General features: G+C 42.6%; 1 protein-coding gene across 3 annotated transcripts in view; it reads left to right on the top strand.

Annotated features, from left to right (window-relative positions):
• The first annotated feature begins 20,806 nt into the window (after window positions 1-20,806).
• Window positions 20,807-21,121, top strand: part of STK38L (serine/threonine kinase 38 like) — a 43,983-nt gene continuing 43,668 nt past the window's right edge. For all 3 annotated transcript variants that reach the window (XM_058191149.1, XM_058191148.1, XM_058191147.1), the window contains exon 1: window positions 20,807-20,984. The gene's annotated coding sequence lies outside the window, so the exon portion shown is untranslated. The remainder of the gene's footprint in view (window positions 20,985-21,121) is intronic.

The raw sequence follows: 21,121 nt of genomic DNA on the forward strand, positions 1-21,121 counted from the left end.
TTAATGACCCCATAATCCCTTGCGGGACGGAGTCTGGGCAACTGATTAGAGCTGAGTGTTTACTGGCCAGATGCCCTTCCTGTCACCAATGCAGAGAATATTCTCATGGTGCCCAGAGAGAGAAATATCTGCCTCTACCTAGGATCGAACTCACAGCCTCCTGATTGTGAAGCAAGAGTTCACTACTGTTGTCAGGTGAGTCACACAGTTGTTCAATGAATCCGGCTTCCCCCATTGCTTGTCAGAGCGTCGTAAAAGGGCCTGGGATGCTGCAACTGTCATAAGTACGAGTCAGTTGCCAAGCATCTCAATTTTGATCACGTGGCTACGGGGACGCGGCAACAGTCATTAAGCATGAAAAACGGTCACAACTCACTTTTTTCTGCACTGCTGTAATTTCAAACGCTCACTAAATAATCTGTCGTAAATCGAGGACTACTTGTATAATGTACAAAAATGAGGTGGTCATTCAATTCCAAATCTAATATGAACAATTCATATCCTCGTCCCCTTGGCCTTGCCTTCTACGAGCTCCATGTTTTTTTTTTCCCTTGTCATTTGGGAACAATAATTTCTAGCTTCCTGTTTTTCTTACAGCGTGGAAGACAAACATATCGAAATATTTATCCCGAACAAATAACTCCGCCGAGTTCAATGTATACTATCGGGTTTTAAGATCAGAGACACTCCCTTTGACCATACAACATATGATGACATGAAAGCCACAAAGAGGAAAAAGTCGCATTATTTGTCCAACCTAAAGGCTGCGGTGGGGAAATTGTACGTTCTGAGCGAGAGCCAAAAAAGGAGGTGCAATTCTATCTTTTCATTACTTGAGCTCGCCTTCCCAACTTCCTTGTATTTCTCACCAGCTGTAACATCTCAGAGTAAATTTCTCCTATATACTTTCGTAAGAGCTTCGTAGTTGTTCTCAACTTTCCACTCATTTATTTATTTTATTTATTTATTTTGTCACAACATCATACAAAAAGATTATATAGTATATACACATATAAACATATATAGGAAGAAGAAAAGAAAAACAATAGGACAGGAACGGTAGGCACATTTGTGCGCTTATGCACGCCCCTTATGGTCCTCTTAGGAATGGGGTGAGGTCAATAGTAGAAAGTTTTTGGTTAAAGCTTTTAGGATTATGGGAAGAGACCACAGAGTCAGGTAAAGTATTCCAAGCACTGATGATTCTGTTGCAGAAGTCATATTTTCTGCAATCTAGATTAAAGCGGTTTACATTAAGTTTAAATCTATTGGTTGCCCTTGTATTATTGCAATTAAAGCTGAAGTAGTCTTTGACAGGAAGGACATTACAATAGATGATTCTGTGAGTTAAACTTAGGTCTTGTCGAAGGCGACGGAGTTCCAAGTTTTCTAAGCCTAGGATTTCAAGTCTGGTGGGATAAGGTATTTTGTTGTTTTCAGAGGAATGGAGAACTCTTCTTGTAAAATATTTCTGGACACGTTCAATTGTATTGATGTCAGAGATGTGGTGAGGGTTCCAAACAGGTGAGCTGTATTCTAGAATTGGTCTAGCAAATGTTTTATATGCTCTGGTTAGTAGTGTGGTGTTTTGGAAAAGAAGCTACGCAAAATTAGGTTTACAACTCTTAGAGCTTTTTTTGCTATGTAGTTGCAGTGGGCTTTGGCACTTAGATCATTTGACATGAAAACTCCAAGGTCTTTAACGGGATGGGGGTCGTCTGTAAGGTAATGTCCATCTAGTATGTACTTAGTTTTAGAGTTCTTTTTTCCTATATGTAAGACTGAGCATTTGCTGGTTGAAATTTGAGCTGCCAATTTTAGACCAAGCGGTTAGATGGTCAAGGTCGTTTTGAATGATAGAAGTGTTGTCTGTGGTGTTAAATAGTTTGACATCGTCAGCAAAGAGAACACAATTACTTGAGATATGGTCACAAAGATCATTAATGTATAGAATAAAGAGTGTTGGTCCAAGGACGCTGCCTTGAGGAACGCCACTCTTGACAGGAACAGGATTTGATAAAGCATTGCCAATTTTGACCACTTGTTGTCTGTTAGACAGAAAAGCAGATATCCATTTGTGGAGGGGTCCTGAGATGCCATAGGATGTTAGTTTAAGGAGAAGTTTATCGTGTACTACTGAGTCAAAAGCTTTGCAGAAGTCTATGTAGATTGCATCTATTGATTTGCCTTGATCTAGATTTGAAGTCCATATGTTTTTGCAGTGGAGAAGTTGTAAGTTACATGATAACTTTTTCCTGAAACCAAATTGTTTGTTGGAGAGTAGGTTGTTAGTTTCTAAGTGTGAGGTAATGGATTGATTGATGATAGATTCCATGACTTTGCAGGTGACGCAGCAAAGGGAGATCGGTCTGTAGTTTTCGACTAAGCTGGGGTCAAGTTGCTTGACGCTTTGAACTTCAATGTTTGATTGAAGAGGAGACTGTCTCAACCAAGGGGCATCAAGGGGCACCTAACTTGCACAAGGGAAGCTACCTCTCTCAAAACTCTGGACCTACTGTGTCCAACACCTTTTCCCATTGAGAACATGATAAGATAAAGGTAAAGGTTCCCCTGGCACATATGTGCTAGTCGTTCCCAACTCTAGGGGGCGGTGCTCATCTCCGTTTCAAAGCCAAAGAGCCAGCGCTGTCCGAAGACGTCTCCGTGGTCATGTGGCCAGCATGACTCAATGCCAAAGGCACACGGAACGCTGTTCCCTTCCCACCAAAGGTGGTCCCTATTTTTTTTTCTACTTGTGTTTTTTACGTGCTTTCGAACTGCTAGGTTGGCAGAAGCTGGGACAAGTAACGGGAGCTCACCCTGTTACGCGGCACTAGGGACTCGAACCACTGAACTGCCGACCTTTCTATCGGCAAGCTCAACGTCTTAGCCACTGAGCCACCGTGTCCCTTATTGAGAACATGATGGATCATCCTAAATCTTCCATTGAGCTGAGAACAAGATGGATCCCTGGCTCCCCTGGCTGTTTTTGTCCCTGCTCTGCCGACAATCTTAGTAGCTGCAAAATTGAACGTTATGTCCTCGTTCATTGGAACGCGGCACACAAAATAACCCAAAACACACGTTCTACTACAGAGAAATTCCCTGAGGATGGGTTCCAGCACGAATCTGAACACCCGGAAGACTAAACCTCTGGTCCCAGTCACCAACTCAGACTGGATCCTGCAATCTTTAATATCACTTGGTTCCATAAAAATGGAACAAAGGGCTTATGGAACTTGGTTCCATAAAAGAATCAAGAACTCTTGAGTTGAGATCAAGCTTCATTCAAAGATACACACACACAGAGAGAGAGAGAGAGAGGGAGGGAGGGAGGGAGGGAGGGAGGGAGGGAGAGTTAAAAACAGGTCTGCCAAGAAATTTAATTCCTCCATTTGCCAATTCACTTAAATGCCAACAGGCAACCATCCCATCAGGTGACTAATATTACACACAACTGCTATTAGTCAAAATGACTAAGGTCTTGTAAGGGAGCCATAAGTACATCATGCCTTCAACAACAGCAACTAAATTAAGCAGCCAGGACTATTAACCCATATCGAAAGCCTAATTATGAGAGATTGGGAAGAGGCCGGGAGAGGAACAGAAAGGAGGAATGTAACTACATAAACAGACAAGACAGAGGATGAATCTCTTGGCAGCTTCTCTCAAAAGTGACTGTGTAAGTAGCAAGAAAGCTGGCAAGCAGCAAGGCAAATCATTCAGAGAAACTCCACCTTAATTAGCTGCCTACAAATGAGGTGGAAAATTGGTTAGAATTCCAAAATTCTGTAATTACCCAGATTTGCATTAAGAGGCAGGTTGAAATCTGTCTGATCCTTGGCTTCTTTCGTGCCCCGGCCGCATGGGGCTTCAATGGAACAGAATAACAGAGTAGGAAGGGACCTTGTAGGTCTTCTAGTCCAGGGGTCTCCAGCCTTGGCAACTTTAAGACTTGTGGACTTCAACTCCCAGAATTCCTCAACCGGCTTTGCTTTGAGGTCCACAAGTCTTAAAGTTACCAAGGTTGGAGAGCCTATTCTAGTCCAATCCGCTGCTCAAGCAGGGGACCAATGTTGGAGCACCCACAGCTTCTGGTGGCAAGTTGTTCCACTGGTTAATTGTCGTCACTGTTAGGAAGTTTCTCTTTAATTCCAGATTACTTCTCCCCTTGATCAGTTTCCATCCATGGTTCCTTGCCTTGCCTTCAGATGCTTTGGGAAATAAATTGACCCCCCTCCTCTTTGTGGCAGCCCCTCAAATACTGCTATCATGTCCCCCCTTAATTCTTCTTTTCTCTAGACTGGCCAAACCCAAATCCTGCAACCATTCTTCCTATGTTTTAGTCTCCAGGCCTTGATGAAGTACAAAGAAGAACAATTTAAAATGATGAAAGTTGCTCTTCTCTGCACTTTTTCCAAAGTCTCAACATCTTTTTTTCTAATGTGGGAACCAAATCTGGATGCAGGTGTGGCCTTACTAAGGATTTACAAAGTGGTCCTAATACTTCATGTGATTTTAATTCCTATCTATCTATCATCTATCTATCTATCTATCTATCTATCTATCTATCTATCTATCTATCTATCTATCTATCTATCTATCATCTATCTATCCCTAGTTACTTATCTACCCTGTTTTCCCGAAAATAAGACCCAACTGGAAAATAAGTCCTAGCATGATTTTTCAGGATGCTCATAATATAAGCCCTACCCCCAAAATAAGCCCCAGTTAAAATTGTCAGCCAGATGGATGCATTTAGTACCGTATTTTCCCAAAAATAAGATCTAACCAGAAAATAAGCCCTAATGTGTCTTTTGGAGCAAAAATTAATATAAGACCCGGTCTTATTTTCATGAAAACATGGTACCTACAGATATAGATATATAGATAATCTATGTATATCGATAGGTAGGTAGGTAGGTAGGTAGGTGGGTAGGTAGGTAGAGATAGATAGATAGATAGATAGATAGATAGATAGATAGATAGATAGATAGATAGATATTGATATCTATCTATTGATATATATAGAGATAAAGATAGGGATGGATGGATGGATGATAGGCAGGCAGGCAGGCAGACAGGCAGAGAGAGAGAGATAAATGATAGGTAGGTAGGTAGATGGGAGAGAGAGAGAGAGTGATGGATGATAGGCAGGCAGGCAGACAGGCAAAGAGATAGATAGATAAAAGATAGATAGATAGATAGATAGATAGATAGATAGATAGATAGATATTGATAAATATCTATCTATTGATATAGAGATATAGAGATTGATGGATGGATGGATGGATGATAGGCAGACAGGCAGAGAGATAGATAGATAAAAGATACAGAGATAGAGAGATAGAAAGATAGACATACAGACCGATAGATATTGATATCTATCTATTGATCAATCAATCAATCGATCAATAAATAGATATCTAAGAAATGCCTATGTTTCCTTTTGATGCATTTTGCAGACAAATGATGCCAGGTTATTGGCTGAGAATGAATTCCTGCTTAGTGAGCAGAAGTCCAATTGTAGTTTGTAAGTGGAGAACTACACATACCCAGCCTAAATAATATCCGACCATGGGATATTCTTCGGGGGTGCGGGGGGGCTTCATAGTCACAATCACTTTCACACCAGGCTGAGACCTACGGTGGGAAACCTCCCTCCTTCTCTCTCTCTCTCTTTTGAATGTTCAAACCATTCACCGCCACTTTCGACTCTTCAGCCCATCCACGGTGCCATAAACCCGGAGAGGAACTACTTAGGCAAAGTACTTGGAAGCCATAGCACCTCTTTACTCTTTTAAGTTCCGCTTAGCGCCGCCTTTCAAGTGGCCGCTCAGCCCCGAGCAGGATGTTGAGAGGGGAATAGATATGCAGCTTTGTAGTACCAACCTGCCTCTTCGTGTCTGCAGCATCTTGTTTGCCAGGGAGAGCCTCACTTTCCTTATTGCTCGAGCGAGTGGCTGGCTTTCTCAGTGAGAAAAACAAACAAACTGTGACTTAAAATCAGAGGACGGTTGAATAGTTTATCCTTCACAACTTCAGACGATCGTGTTGTGACCGAGGCCCTAGTAGTGATTACTAAACGCAATTCAGTCCTCGACAATCTTATTTTATTAAAACAGCTGAGAATTCATTCATTCTCAGCTTTGTCCAAAACAAAATTCTTAATAACCAGTCTCTCGGTCTTATCACCAACCTTTGATGTCTTTGGCAACCTGCCAAAGGCTTTTCTTGGCAAAAAACCCACAAAGTTCAAGAGATGCTGACAAGAAGCACAGAAATCAACATTGCTTTCCTACAAAGAGCCCAAGAGCCTTTGCTGCTCTTTTAAGCCTTATGGGAGTGGCCAATCATCTCCTGGCCTTACTCCTAAGTCGTCCTTTTTGCTTCAGCTGCTCTTGCCTTCTGGCAGCTCTTCGCATGCGTGTACTAGAAACAGGCCCTGTTCCTCTGCCTCTCTGCTGTCTGCCTCTGGAGGCTCTGGAGTCCGTGCATTGCTCCCACATGGCCCTGGCCCCATCTCTGCCTTCAACACAGAGTCCTCGTCTGGGCCTTCCTCTGACTCCAGGACTGGCCTATGGCCCTCCCCAGCCTCCTCACTGTCCGACTCCACTGCCATTTCCGCAGGCTGCTGGCGGACCACAACAGATCCAGGAAAAGGTGAACTGCTGAGAGGCCGATGGGTTTGTTACAGGTAGTCCTCGGCTTACGACCGGCTTGAATTGAGGCAGTGGTGGGATTCAAGTAATTTAACAACCGGTTCTCTGCCCTAACGATTTCTTCCAACAACCAGTTTGCCAAACTGCTCAGAAAATTAACAACCGGTTCTCCCGAAGTGGTGCGAACCAGCTGAATCCCACCACTGAATTGAGCCCAACCTTTCTCAAAAACAAAAACAGGAAAAAACAAAAAGGTGTTAAGTGAGTTTCACCTTGTGTGAATTTCTTGTTCCAGGGATGAAGGGAGTCCCTGCGTTGGTTAAGTTAGTGACACAGTTGTGAAGTGTCTTCCTGAGGGACAGAAGGCCCCAAATGGTATTCACACAACACCGCAACCGTCATAAATAGGAGCCACTTGCCTGGCATCTGAATTTTCTTTTAAAAAAAATATCGAATTTCCAAAAGTTAAAATACACAATACAAAAAAAAAAAAGCACAATACACAAAAACAAAAATATAAAACACACACAGGCATCTGAATTTTTACCCAGTGTCCACGAGCGATCCTGCAACGGTCGTAAGTGTGAGAAAAAACGGTCATATGTCTCTTTTCTCAGTGCCATTCCAACTTTGAACGGTTGTAAATCGAGGACTACCTGTATAAGGGTTCTCCCACCCACCCCTGATCTTCAGTGGCTTCATGGGGAATGAACGGCAGGACCTCACGTGGAATGACCAGTGACTAAATCTCCTTTTACCTTGGCCACGATCTAGGCAGGTTTAGTCCAAATTTCCTCTTATTCCAACACAGTTCCAAGAAGAATAAAATCAGTTAGTTTTTGCAAACTTGGAAATGATAAGGGTTTTTTATGGGGAACGTAAACCAGGCAATTGGAAAATTCTTTGACTGTAGTACCTTTAAGGGCGTAGTCTGTGCGGGCTGCCCTCCCCCCCCCACCTGATCCATCCCCCCCCCTTCTCCATGCCTGGTACCTACCATCACTGCAGGTAGCTGGCACTATGGTTAGGCTCACCTTTGATTTCTTTCCTTCAGTTATATACTTCAAATGAAATTTTTGTGCCTTTGTAAATACGAAGAAGAGGAACTCACGTCATCAATAGAGAATGATCTCTACTTAAAAAATTCTGCCAACCTAGCAGTTCGAAAGCACGTAAAAAAAGGCAAGTAGAAAAAATGGGGACCACCTTCGGTGGGAAGATAACAGTGTTCCGTGTGCCTTTGGCGTTGAGTCATGCCAGCCACATGACCATGGAGATGTCTTCGGACAGCGCTGGCTCTTCGGCTTTGAAACGGAGATGAGCACCATCCCCTAGAGTCAGGAACGACTAGCACGTATGTGCGAGGAGAACTTTTATCTTTACTTAAAAAAAAAAAAACCTCCAGTGATGAAGCACCCATAACTTCTGGTGGCAAGCTGTTCCACTGGTTAATTGTCCTCACTGTTAGGAAGCTTCTCCTTAGTTCTAGATTGCTTCTCTCCTTGATTAGTTTCCATCCAATGTTTCTTGTCCTGCCTTTTGGTGCTTTGGAAAATAGGTTGACCCCCGTCCTCCTTCTTTGGGGCAGCCCCTTAGTTGGCAACGTATTTTTTTTGACTGTTTGTTCATTTACTGTTAATTTTTTCAAGAGACAACTGGACTTCCTTGTTGTTTTTTCAAAGAAAGACTTCAAAGAAAAAAACCAGAAAATCCAGTTGCCTCTTGAAAAAGTACCTTTGGGACAGCCAGGATCTGGATGACTGCGAACCTCCGTAGACATTTACGATTAATGGCTGATCCTAAAAAAAACAATAATGGTTGCTCCTAAAAAAAACAAGCCATCGGTTTAATATCTTCACTATAATTAAAGCTGTTTTTCTTTCTTTCTTCTTTCTCTTTCCTTCTCACCGTTTCTCCTGTTATGTCAACACTTCAAAGGCGGCTTGGGTTTTGTTGTTTCCTTATTGGGCAACGCATCAACTCTTAATCACACCCCACGAATTACTGTGGCAAGGTCAGCGCTGAACCCCTGGTAAATGTTTAATAGGTGGAGGAAGTATTAATTCCGGGAAACTATTAGAATGTTTGAGGCTCAACAATGCCTTAGGCTTAAGTCTTGCATCTCAGCTCTTGCTCCACAGATCTCATTTTTGGATAGAAGAATTGGATGGCAGCCCCTCATTGCTCTGAAGTGGATGGTTCCTCTACTCAATGGGAAGAGCAGACTCTAAATGGGCCAGTAGTAGAAATTACCGGTGACTTATTTCTAACCCAGTTTTCTTCCAAGGAGCTCGGGAAATGCATTTAGTTAGGGTCAAGAAAGAGGCTGCAGGACCCCCTTAAAACAGGTCCAAAGTTGATGAGGAAGAAAAGAAAGCTAGAACGCAGTGTTGAGGGTGGAGGGGGGGAAATTTGGTCTGGTTCCAAGCTAGGAGGAAGACGCCGGAAATAAAATGGAGGCAGGCTGTAGGAAAAGGTCTCTCTTCATTTGGTAGGACAGGACAGGAAAACTATTAGGAAGGGAAGGGAAGGGAAGGGAAGGGAAGAGAAGGAAAGGGAAGGAAAGGAAAGGAAAGGGATAAATAGAAGGCTAGAGCAGGCCAGGAATAGAATTAATAGAACAGAACAGAACAGAATAGAATAATAACTTTATTATCACTTTGAATGTACACTAATGGTCCTACATTAAAGTGAAATTTCATAGCATTCAGCTCTCAAAGGGTCACCACCTCCAATATACACTCCATAAACATGGCAGAATGAATGAATGAGCGAATGAATGAATGAATGAATGAATGAATGAATGAATACATACATACATACATACAAAATTATACATGGTTAGAAAGCAGAAATCAAATTAAGAAATAAGACTATAAAGTGAAATTTGATATCAATACACAGGATATAAATATAAATAATGACCCTGCGTACAAAAAGGTTAATTATGAATATTTAAAAATAAAGAGAAGGAGCAGGACGATAAAAGTTAAAAGTAAAGACAAAAGTCGATGCTGAAGGCTGTAAAATTGTATATACCTATTGTTAAAATTGTAGTTTAACGTTTGATGTAAGCGTATGTGTTTTCTCTTGTTTTCTTATGTTATTGTGTGTTTGGTTTTAAAGATGTAAAATACTCAATAATTATTTTTTTTAAAAAAGAGATATAATGTTACACTTTATATGGCGGAGGTTTCGCCAAGATGGTTCTACCATGTCCAATTTTTTTAAACAATAAAGGTTCTAAAAGCCCCCCCCCCCGAAAAAAAAGAATATCAAACTAAAATTCTAGGTTTCTCCGCTATTTTCTGCAGTTGTCTATTTTTCTCATCTGCCCGTAGCTCAAAAAAAGAAAAGAGGAAATTTAAGAAAGAGTGGGTGGTTAAATGATTCATTTTCGGTCACTTACGCACCGTCTCTCCCTCCCTCCCTCTCTCTCTCTCACCCTTTTTAAACTTGTGGTTATGGGGCCATGGGAAAAGGACAAGCAAAGATTTCACAAAATCCTAATCATTTCTAGAGATGGTAGATAAATTAGCTTGTAGAGAATAACACGCACGGATTCTCTCTAGAATTACAAACGCCTGTTTCTTACCTCACGAAGCCAAACGAAGGAAGGCACTGGCTGGTTTGGCTAAGAAAATCTATTTTCTAACAAAATCCAGAAATTGGGAGTCCTCGTTGCTCTCTCGCAGATGTTTCACGAACCAACTAGGTAACGTCATCAGAGCGAGAGGGAGTGTGAGGCTGCCGGACTACCTCCTTTCAGTTTGATGGACAGGTAGACCAACAAATCAGGGGAACACCCATGGGTTCGCCGCTCTCAGCGTCGTAATGCAGCATCTAGAAACTAGAAAACTCCCACAACCAAAACTGTGGACCTGGTATGTGGACAACACACTGTTGTTGTAATAAAAATAGAGCAACTGGAGACAGAAACAATCGACGTGTTCCAAGGAATAAAATACACAATGGAAGAAGACAAGAATAACACACTGACTGTATCCTTCCTGGATATCCTCATCCACAGAAGTAATAACGGGAAATTCAAAGTCAAATTCAGAATAGAGCTGGAAGGGACCTTGGAGGTCTTCTAGTCCAACCCCTTGCTCAAGTAGGAGACCCTATATCATTCCAGGCAAATGCTCTTGCAATCTTGTCTTAAAAAGCTCCAGTGATGGAGCATTCACAACTTCTGGAGGCAAGTTGTTCCACAGGTTAATTGCTTTAACTGTCATGAAATTTCTCCTTAGATCTAGATTGCGTCTCTCCTTGATTAGTTTCCACCCATTGCTTCTTGTCCTGCCATCAGATGCTTTGGAGAATAGCTTGACTCCCTCTTCTTTGGGGCAGCCCCTGAAATATTGGAACCCTGCTATCATGTCTCCCCTAGTCCTTCTTTTCATTAAACTAGACATGCCCAGTTCTTGCAATCATTCTCCAGTCCCCTAATCATCTTTTTTGCTCTTCTCTGCACTCTTTTTAGAGTCTCCACATCTTTTTTACATCGTGGCGACCAAAACTGGATGCAATATTCCAAGTGTGGCCTTACCAAGGCCTTATAAAGTGATATCAACACTTCACATTCTCTTTATTCTATCCCTCTGTTTATGCAGCTAGAACTGTGTTGGCTTTTTTGGCAGCTGCTGCACACAGCTGGCTCATATTTAAGTGATTGTTCACTAGGACTCCAAGATCCCTCTCACAGTTACTATTATTGAGCAAGGTACCACCTATACTGTACCTGTGCATTTTGTGGTTTTTTTTGCCTAAATGTAGAAGCTTACTTTTTTCACTGTTGAATTTCACTTTGTTAGATAGCGCCCAATGTTCAAGTCTGTCAAGATCCTTCTGTAACTTGAGCCTATCTTCTGGAGTGTTGGCTATTCCTGCCAGCTTGGTGTCATCTGCAAATTTGATGAGTTCCCCGTCTATCCCCCTCGTCCAAGTCATTGATGAAGACGTTGAAGAGTACTGGGCCTAAAACAGAGCCTTGGGGTACCCCCAGTGGTGGGATTTAAATAATTTAACAACTGGTTCTCTGCCCTAATGACCAGCTGGGTAGGTGTGGCTCGGTGGTCACGTGACAATGTGGACATGGCCAACTCAACATCACTCGCGTTGATGAGAGCTTCATCTTAGCTGTTGCAATGTTACAAGGGTTAACCAGTGAGACAGTTTCTGTAAGGAGGGCAATAAAGATTAGGCTAGAAACAACACCAGAATGTTTCCTTCCTGCCTTCCTTACAGGATTAGCCCTGTAAAGTGGAAAAAAAACAAAATAAGATTTCTTCCAACAACCGGTTCTCCGAACTGTTTAGAAAGTTAACAACCGGTTCTCCCGAATGGGTGTGAACTGGCTGAATCCCACCACTGGGTACCCCACTGCATACTTCCCTCCATTTCAAGCATCTGAATTTTGATCACGTGGTTCATAGGGATGCTACAAAAATCTTAAACGTGAAAAACAGTCATAAGTCGCTTCTTTCTGTGCCGTTGTAACTTCGGTCACTAAATGGAACCATTGTAAGTCAAGGACTGCCTGTAAAAGCATATTTTGAGAGCGCCATTTCATAGTCCCCTTTCATCTCTCGCAAAGACAGCTCCAACCTTGCCAAGAAAATCTGTCTAACCTTTTTTTGTTCTTCCTCCAGTTCTAGATATAGACCGAATATGCCTCAGGCAATGAAATCCACACCCAAATGTGTGCCTTGATCTCATTTGAAAATACGTCATAGCTTACGAGTGCACATTGGATGAATCCAGGAGATATTTTCATTTATTCTTTTGTTTTTTAAAGTTTTATTAATTTTCTATGGTTTACATTTTGTTAGTGCTTAATAAACATCGTGTTTTAATATAATATAATATAACAACAGAGTTGGAAGGGACCTTGGAGGCCTTCTAGTCCAACCCCCTGCCCAGGCAGGAAACCCTACACCATCTCAGTCAGATGGCTATCCAACATTTTCTTAAACATTCCCAGTGTTGGAGCATTCACAACTTCTGCAGCAAGTCGCTTCACTTATTAATTGTTCTAACTGTCAGGAAAATGTTGTCCGGGTTCTTTTATTTGCTTAGCAGTACAGATTACCTTCTTAATCTCCATCCCTTTTTTTCCAACCATTGGTAGAATAAATTCCGCGCTTGATAATATTCGGTGTCTTCTTTCTGTTTAATCTTCAGCGTAAGTCTTTTCGTGGTCCGCCAGCAGCCTGCAGAGCTGGCAGCGGAATTGGACAGTGAGGATGCTGGGGAGGACAATGGGCCAGTTCTGGAGTCAGGGGAAGGCCCAGATGAGGGCTCTGCATCGGAGAGAGAGATGGGGCCAGGGCCATCTGGGAGTGATGTGCAGAATCCGGAGCCTCCAGAGGCGGACAGCAGAGAGGCAGAGGAACAGGAGGATCCTGTTCCTAGTGCACGCATGCGAAGAGCTGCTAGAAGGCAAAAGCAGCTAAAGCAAAAAGGACGACTTGGGAGTAAGGCCAGAAGATGATTGGCCCCTCCCATAAGGGTTAAAAGAGCAGCAAAGGGTCTTGGGCTCTTTGTAGGAAAGCAACATTGTTACATTTGTTTCTAGTCAGCATCTCTTGTTTCTGAACTTTGTGAGGCTTTGCCAAGAAAAGAAGACAAAGGTTTGTGATAAGGCTGAAGGACTTTTTCTGAAGGACTTTGTTTTGGAATTAATTTGGATTAAGCTGAGAATGAAGTAATTCTCAGCTGTCCTAATAAAATATGTTTATTTAGGACCGTGTCTGATAATAACTACTTGGTCCTGTCCATTTCTGCACAAACCAGCATCTTCCTAATTATCTCATCGTCTCGTGGCATTTCTTCATTTTTCCAATATTGCGCAAACATAATCCTAGCTGCTGTTGATACATGCAATATTAAATATACGTTTCGCTCATCAAATTTTTCTGGTGCTATACCTAATAGGAAAAGTTCAGGTTTAAAATCGGCATGCTTCCCCGTCACTTTTTTTCTAACCGCTTATGTATTTGCTTTAACACATTTCCACCACAGATGATAATATGTGCCTGGGGGGGGGGGTTGGTTACATTTCCAACATTTGCTAGACATATTTTTAAACGTTTTAGCTCGCCTAGCAGGGGAAGTGCCCTCTATAAAACTTTTTGTATAAGTTTTCTTTCTAAGAAGTTGCCATTGTTAATTTATAGGGGGTTTTTTTTGTTTCCATTTATTCTTTAGGGGATCAGTTGAAGCTAAATACCGGTGGGCCTTTTATTATTATTTTTTTCTTTTGCAAGACAAAACCAGACTTGTCTTGTCTAACTCCGACAGCAGCGGTAATTTCAGATTACTGGAATTCCCAACTGATTTGCCCTGCCCTGAAAAAAGCCAGGCTTTGCTTGTGTTTAATAAATATTGGATTAACCGGAAAGTCAAACACAACGTCACCTCTTAGTAAGCTTCTTAGCTTCTCCTAACTTTGACTGCTGGAAACAGGCCCTTCGGCTATAAAAAAAAAAGCAAAAAGATTTGATTAGGCTGTAGATCCCAATTTGGACTCATCGAGTTTAAGGATGTTAATATTTTTGCATAGATCGTATCATATATATCTAGGAGCTAGAAGCACGAAGCTGTAAATACCAGCCTGAAGATGACGAATGAGACTTCAAGACACTTCCAATTTTACGTGGGAGAAAACCCGAATAACCAAAAGCCTACATATATATATATATATATATATATATATATATATATATATATATGTATGTATGTATGTATGTATGTATGTATGTATGTTTTCTGAGGTTTTCGCGGGTGTTTGTATGTAGGTCTTTGGTTATAGATAGAAAAACGCCCACACAGCATGAACAAATGAGATGATACCTCCCGCCTACCAGCCATTTGGAAACCCGCCCTTATTGACAAACGAGTCCTTAACACGAGGAATGACACCAGACCCACACTCACGAGGTCCACACAGGATGTTACCACCACACATCTACCCAGAAAGCAGACCCAAACCCACACTGATCAGGAAGCATGACCAAGGACCAGAAGCCAGACTGCAGCTGCAACATTAGCCATTTCAAACCCCTCCAATCTATACATGCAGCAGACTGACACCCACTACGAAGATGTAGCACGACCACGAACACGAAGCCAAACAGCAGCAGTGCAGCTCACCAGCTCAAATCCCCCTGCAACTCAGACTAATCTGAGCACAACCAAGCCCCCACCCAAACAGGACACACTCCCAGCCAATCAGAGCACAAAAAAAACCCCCATCCAATCAGAGCACAGCCAAGCTCCCACCCAATCAATTCAAACCCCCACTAGCAGTTAAAAAGGAAGAAACAGCTGCAATCTCACATTGCTCCCAGAAGCACGAAGCTGAAGCCTGAAGATGATGAATGAGACTTCGTCGAAACGTCGCCAAGACACTTCCAATTTTACGCGGGAGAAAACCCGAATAACCAAAGGGATGAATATATGGGTTTCTCTTGATGAGAAAACCCGAATAACCAAAGGGATGAATATATATATTCTGAGGTTTTCGTGGGTGTTTGTATGTAGGTCTTCGGTTATTCGGGTTTTCTCCCGCATAAAATTGGAAGTATCTTGGCGACGTTTCGACGAAATCCCATTCATCATCATCACGCTAGGTGTTTACAGCTTCGTACTTCTAGGAGCAATGTGTGATTGCAGCTGTTTCTTTCTTTTAACTGCTAGTGGGGGTTTGAACTGGTTGGTTGGGAGCTTGGCTGTGTTCTGATTGGGTGGATGTGTGTTCTGATTGGGTGGGGGTTTGGCTGTGCTCTGACTGGATGGTGGGGTTGGCTGTGCTCTGATTGGATGGGGGTGTGTTCTGTTTGGGGGGGCTTGATTGTGCTCAGGTTGGTCTGAGTTGCAGGGGGATTTGACACCCACCCTGAAGATGTAGCACGACCACTAACGCGAAGCCAAACAACAGCAATGCATCTCACCAATTCAAATCCCCCTGCATCTCAGACCATTATATATAATTGACCATTTTATATATAATTGAGAGGTATTGGATGATCAGCGATGGATATTGGATGATTAGATTTCCCCTCTGCATCTTGTTTGTGAGGGTGAACCAGTTAAACCCTGTTTTTAACCATCCTTGAATGAACTAGTAGTGTGGAAAATAAAATGATCAGAACAAAGCTGGAAGGGACCTTGGAGGTCTTCTAGTCCAACCCTCTGCTGAAGCAGAAGATCCTCTACCATTCCAGACAAGTGACTATCCAATCCCTTCTTCTTAAAAGCCTCCAGTGATGAAGCACCCACAACCTTTGAAGAAAAGCTGTTCCACTGGTTACTGGTCCTCACTGTTAGGAAGTTTCTCCTTAATTCCAGATTGCTTCTCTCCTTGATTAGTTTCCATCCGTTGTTTCTTGTCTTGCCTTCTGGTGCTTTGGAAAATAAGTTGACCCCCTTCTTCTTTATGGCAGCCCCTCAAATATTGGAAGACTCCTATCATGTCATCCCCTAGTCCTTCTTTTTCTCTAGACTGGCCAAACACAAATCCTGCAACAATCCTTCATATGTTGCTGGCAATCCTTATGATTTATATTGATATATTGATCATCAATTGTGTTGTAAATGTTGTACCTTGATGAACGTATCTTTTCTTTTATGTACACTGAGAGCATATGCACCAAGACAAATTCCTTGTGTGTCCAATCACACTTGGCCAATAAAAATTCTATTCTATTCTATTCTATTCTATTCTATTCTATTCTATATGTTTTAGTCTCCAGGCCTTTAATCATTTTAGTTGCTCTTCTCTGCACTTTTTCCAAAATCTCAAACTAAAGACTTTGACTAAACTAAAAAGTTTAGTCTCAAACCAAAGACTTTCCAGAGTCTCAATGTCTCAAACTAAGCCCTTCTGGAAGGTGGATTAGGTTAAAAGGATATTGAATTAGATCTAACATTCCTGGCAAATAATCAAGGGATTGAAACACACACACTCACACTCCTAACTTCTTCCCTTGTTTCATTTTTTGATGCCTGCTTCCCACATTATGTAACAGCAACAAGGAACGTTTCTTAAGACATCGGGTAGGAACTGTTACATATGCAATGAACTTTGTGGCTAATTTATACTACGTTGTGTGTAGAAATGGAATTTGGGAATTTGGGTGGATTTTCTATTGTTTATCTATTGATGCAAAAATTCTATCATGTTGGATGCAGGATTTTTCCTTCCCAGATGAACAATAAGTCATCAATAATAAAAAAAAAACAAATTGGGGATTATAGTTGCAAGGCTACATTTTAAAGCAGGGGTCCCCAACCTTGGCAACTTTAAGACTTGTGGACTTCAACTCCCAGAGTTCCTCAGCCAGCTTTGCTGGCTGAAGAACTCTGGGAGTTGAAGTCCACAAGTCTTAAAGTTGCCAAGTTTTTTAAAGATTGCTGCTTAGAAAAATCAGAAACCAAACTGTGTGTGTGTGTGTGTGTGAATAAAAGAAGGAAAGGAAGGAAGGAGGAAAGGAAGGAAGGAAGGAAGGAAGGAAGGAAGGAAGGAAGGAAGGAAGGAAGGAAGGAAAGACGAACATGAAGGAGGAAGAAAAGGAAGGATGGAAAAGAAGGAAGGAAGGAAGGAAGGAAGGAAATAGGAATGGCAGAGAGGAAAGGATGGATGGAGGGAGGGAGGAGTGGTTTGATTACTCAACTTGCCAAATTTATCGTTCTACGATTAAGATTTGGGTGAAGAAAGAAAGGACATGAAGGTGGGAGAAAAAGAAAGAAGGCAGGAGGAAAGGAAGGATGTAAAGGAGAAAGGAAGAAAGGACATGAAGGAGGCAGAAAAGGAAGGATGGAAGAAAAGGGAAGGAAGGAAGGAAGGAAGGAAAGACGAACATGAAGGAGGAAGAAAAGGAAGGGTGGAAAATGAGGAAGGAAGGAAATAAGAATGGCAGGGAGGGAGGAAGGAAGGAAGGAAGGAAGGAGTGGTTTTATTGCAACTTGCCAAATTTATCATTCTACGATTAAGATTTGGGTGAAGAAAGGAAGGACATGAAGGAGGGAGAAAAGGAAGGATGTGAAGGAGAAAGGAAGAAAGGACACGAAGGAGGCAGAAAGGGAAGGATCGAAGAACAGGAAGGAATTGCCAAATTTATCATTCTAGGATTAGGATATGGGTGAATTCTTAAGACTCTTTTGATCCAAAACATCTTGGAGAACTCCATCAAGGGGAAGGGCCTTCTCTGTGGGGGCTCCTACCCTCTGGAACGAACTTCCCCCGAGACTTCGTCAACTTCCCAACCTTCGGACCTTTCGCCGCGAGCTGAAGACGTATCTATTTCTTCGAGCAGGACTGGCATAGGATTTTAGAATTTTATATGTTACTATTGGAGTTTTAAATTTTAACTGGGTTTTATTGTTTATATATATTTTAAATTGGCCATATTTGATAGGGTTTTTTAATTATGGTTTTAATATCTTTATTACTGTGGTTTTAGTTGGCTGTGAACCGCCCTGAGTCCTTCGGGAGAAGGGCGGTATAAAAATTTGATTAAATAAATAAATAAATAAATCTGGTAGATATGATTGCATAGGGCTGGCCCTAGACGTCCTCGCTTATGTGGCCATCGGATGCTGCCCTGACAGATGCAGAGAAGTCCCCCTCCTCCTTATCTCAAAAGTGGCCCATCAAGTCTTTTTGAAAAAAAAAAGCTTTTTGAAACCTTAGCTCATGCAGCAGGAAATATCTTACTGCTGATACTGGACTCCTGCCACACAGCGCCTCCCACACGTTTTCCCTTGAACCAAACAGTTCAAGAGTTTAAAGAACCATCGCTTCAAGAGTCAAAAACCCCCCAGAGAAATATATATATTTATACCGAATGCATTCCAAGTGTCCTTATGACTCTTCAATATTTCATTTGTCTGCAGTCTTCCATGCCACTGTATAAAAATCTTAAGAGACTGATCTCGAAATACGGGCAGTCCTCGACTTAGGACCACAACCGAGCCCGCAACGTTTCTGCCATTAAGTGAGACATCTGCTAAGCAAATTCTGCCCCATTTTACGATCTTGAATAGAATAGAATAGAATAGAATAGAATAGAATAGAATAGAATAAAAAATTTTAATTGGCCAAGTGTGATTGGACACACAAGGAATTTGTCTTTGGTGCATATGCTCTCAGTGTACATAAAAGAAAAGATACGTTCATCAAAAATCATAAGGTACAACACTTAATAATAGTCATAGGGGACAAATAAGCAATCAGGAAACAGTATTAATATAAATCGTAAGAATACAAGCAACAAAGTTAAAGTCATACAGTCATAAGTGGGAGGAGATGGGTGATGGGACCGATGAGAAGATTAATAGTAGTGCAGATTCAGTAACTAGTTTGACGGTGTTGAGGGAATTATTTGTTTAGCAGAGTGATGGCGTTTGGGAAAAAACTGTTCTTGTGTCTGGTTGTTCTGGTGTGCAGTGCTCTATAGTGTTGTGTTTCAGGGTAGGAGTTGAAACAGTTTATGTCCTGGATGCGAGGGGTCTGTAAATATTTTTACAGCCCTCTTTTTGACTCGTGCAGTATACAGGTCCTCAATGGAAGGCAGGTTGGTAACAATTATTTTTTCTGCAGTTCTAATTATCCTCTGAAGTTTGTGTCTTTCTTGTTGGGTTGCAGAGCCAAACCAGACAGTTCTAGAGGTGCAGATGACAGACTCCATCATTCCTCTATAGAATAAAATAATTACTATATCACCCACAAGGAAAGGATAATTGTGCAAAGAGCCACAGAACACAACCTGAAGAGAAAGAGCAATTTCCAGAACCCTTTTGACCGAAGGTAAGATCTTTTTGGACCTCGGTGGAAGGCACTGAACAAGGAGACGCAAGCAGAGTATAAAGGGAATTGAAAACGAAAGCGATGGGGAGGGAAAGGGAAGCAAAAGTGATGCCAGGAGCCAGGAAAGAAATTGAGGCGTGCTGCGGGGATAAGAACCAGAAGAGAGAAGTGAATTAAGAGGTGTGTTTTTTTCTCTCTTTCCCCCCAATGCCTTTCGCTTCTTCTCCTCTTCTTCACATTCTGATCCTCGCCAACCCCGGATTTTCCTTGTATTCTATTTATTTATTTATGTATTTATTATTTATTTATTTTATTTATCACAACAGTATATATAAGCATAAGCGTTCTCCTTTCTCGTTTCCCACCTGGGAAACTTCTCTCCAAACAGCGGCTCGGTTGGCTGTAGGAGAAATGCGGGAAGGGAATCCGCTTCCATCCAAGGACCGCCGTTGGGCTCCCGGACGCTCCCGAATCGAGGAGCCAAAGCGCTTTTACGCAAAGATGCCCCCAAAAGCCCCAATCTTTCTCTCCCTCCCCACCCCACCCCATAGACAAAGCGGGGGACGGACCACAAGTCTCAATCCGAACCTTTTAAAGGGAGAGTCCTGATTAATTTATTTATTTATTTATTTATTTATTTATTTATTTATTTATTTATTCGTTTGTTTATTTATTTATTTTCTTTTTCTTTCTTTCTCATTCTCACTTTTTTGCTCTTGTTCTTTCTCGCTTTCTTTCTCTCTCTCTCTTGTTCTTTCTTTCCCGTTCTTTCCCTTGTTCTTTCTCATTCTTTCTCGCTTTTTTCTTTCTGTCTCTCTCGTTCTTTCCTCTGTCGTCTTCTTTCTCTCTTCCTCTCTCTCATTCATTCTCACCCGCTTCCTTTCTCTCTCTTTTTTGCCCACTGCTTTCTTTCTCTCTTCTTTCTTTCTCGCTTTTCTTTTTTCCTTCCTTCCTCCCTCCCTCCCTCCCTCCCTTGCTTCCTTCCCTTCCCCTTTCTTTCTTTCTTTCTTTCTTTCTTTCTTTCTTTCTTTCTTTCTTTCTTTCTTTTTCTCTCTCCCTCGCTCGCTCGCTCTCCAATGTGGGGAGGGGCATAAGTCCGTGGGGGGTGGGGTGGAAATCACACTTTCCATCCTCTTCCAACCTCCGGCCCAGCAACCTAGCATCTCCCCACCGCGGCGTTATCGCAGCTCGGCGTGGCTCAGCCTCCGGCTCCGGCGGGAAGCCAATCGGCGGCGGCTGCGGGCGGCTCTCCTTCCCTCTCCCCACCCCACCACCCCACCCCCACCCTACCACCCCCACCCCCCCACTTTGGGGGCCGTGGCTCCTTCCTCTCGCGAGAGCCGGCTAGTAAACAGCCCGCTTTCGCTCTGCCGCCGCTGCTGCCGCTGCTGCGCTCAGTCTTCCCATCCCGGCGCGGGGCTGAGCCAGAGGTTGCAGGCGAGGGAAGCGGCCGGCTTTGCAAGCGGAGAGCGCAGCCAGGGCGCGGGAGCGCAGCGCAGCCGGGCAAGGTGAGTGGGGCCGGGGTTGCTCTCAGCCCAACTCGCTACCCGGACAAGGGCAAAAGGAGAGCGGGAGGAAGAGGAGGAGGAGGAGGAGGAGGAAGAAGAAGAAGAGGCGCGCTCCAGCGGTGCCAAATCCGCCTCTC

The sequence above is a fragment of the Ahaetulla prasina genome, chromosome 7 (assembly GCF_028640845.1).
Source record: "Ahaetulla prasina isolate Xishuangbanna chromosome 7, ASM2864084v1, whole genome shotgun sequence".
NCBI lineage: Eukaryota > Metazoa > Chordata > Lepidosauria > Squamata > Colubridae > Ahaetulla > Ahaetulla prasina.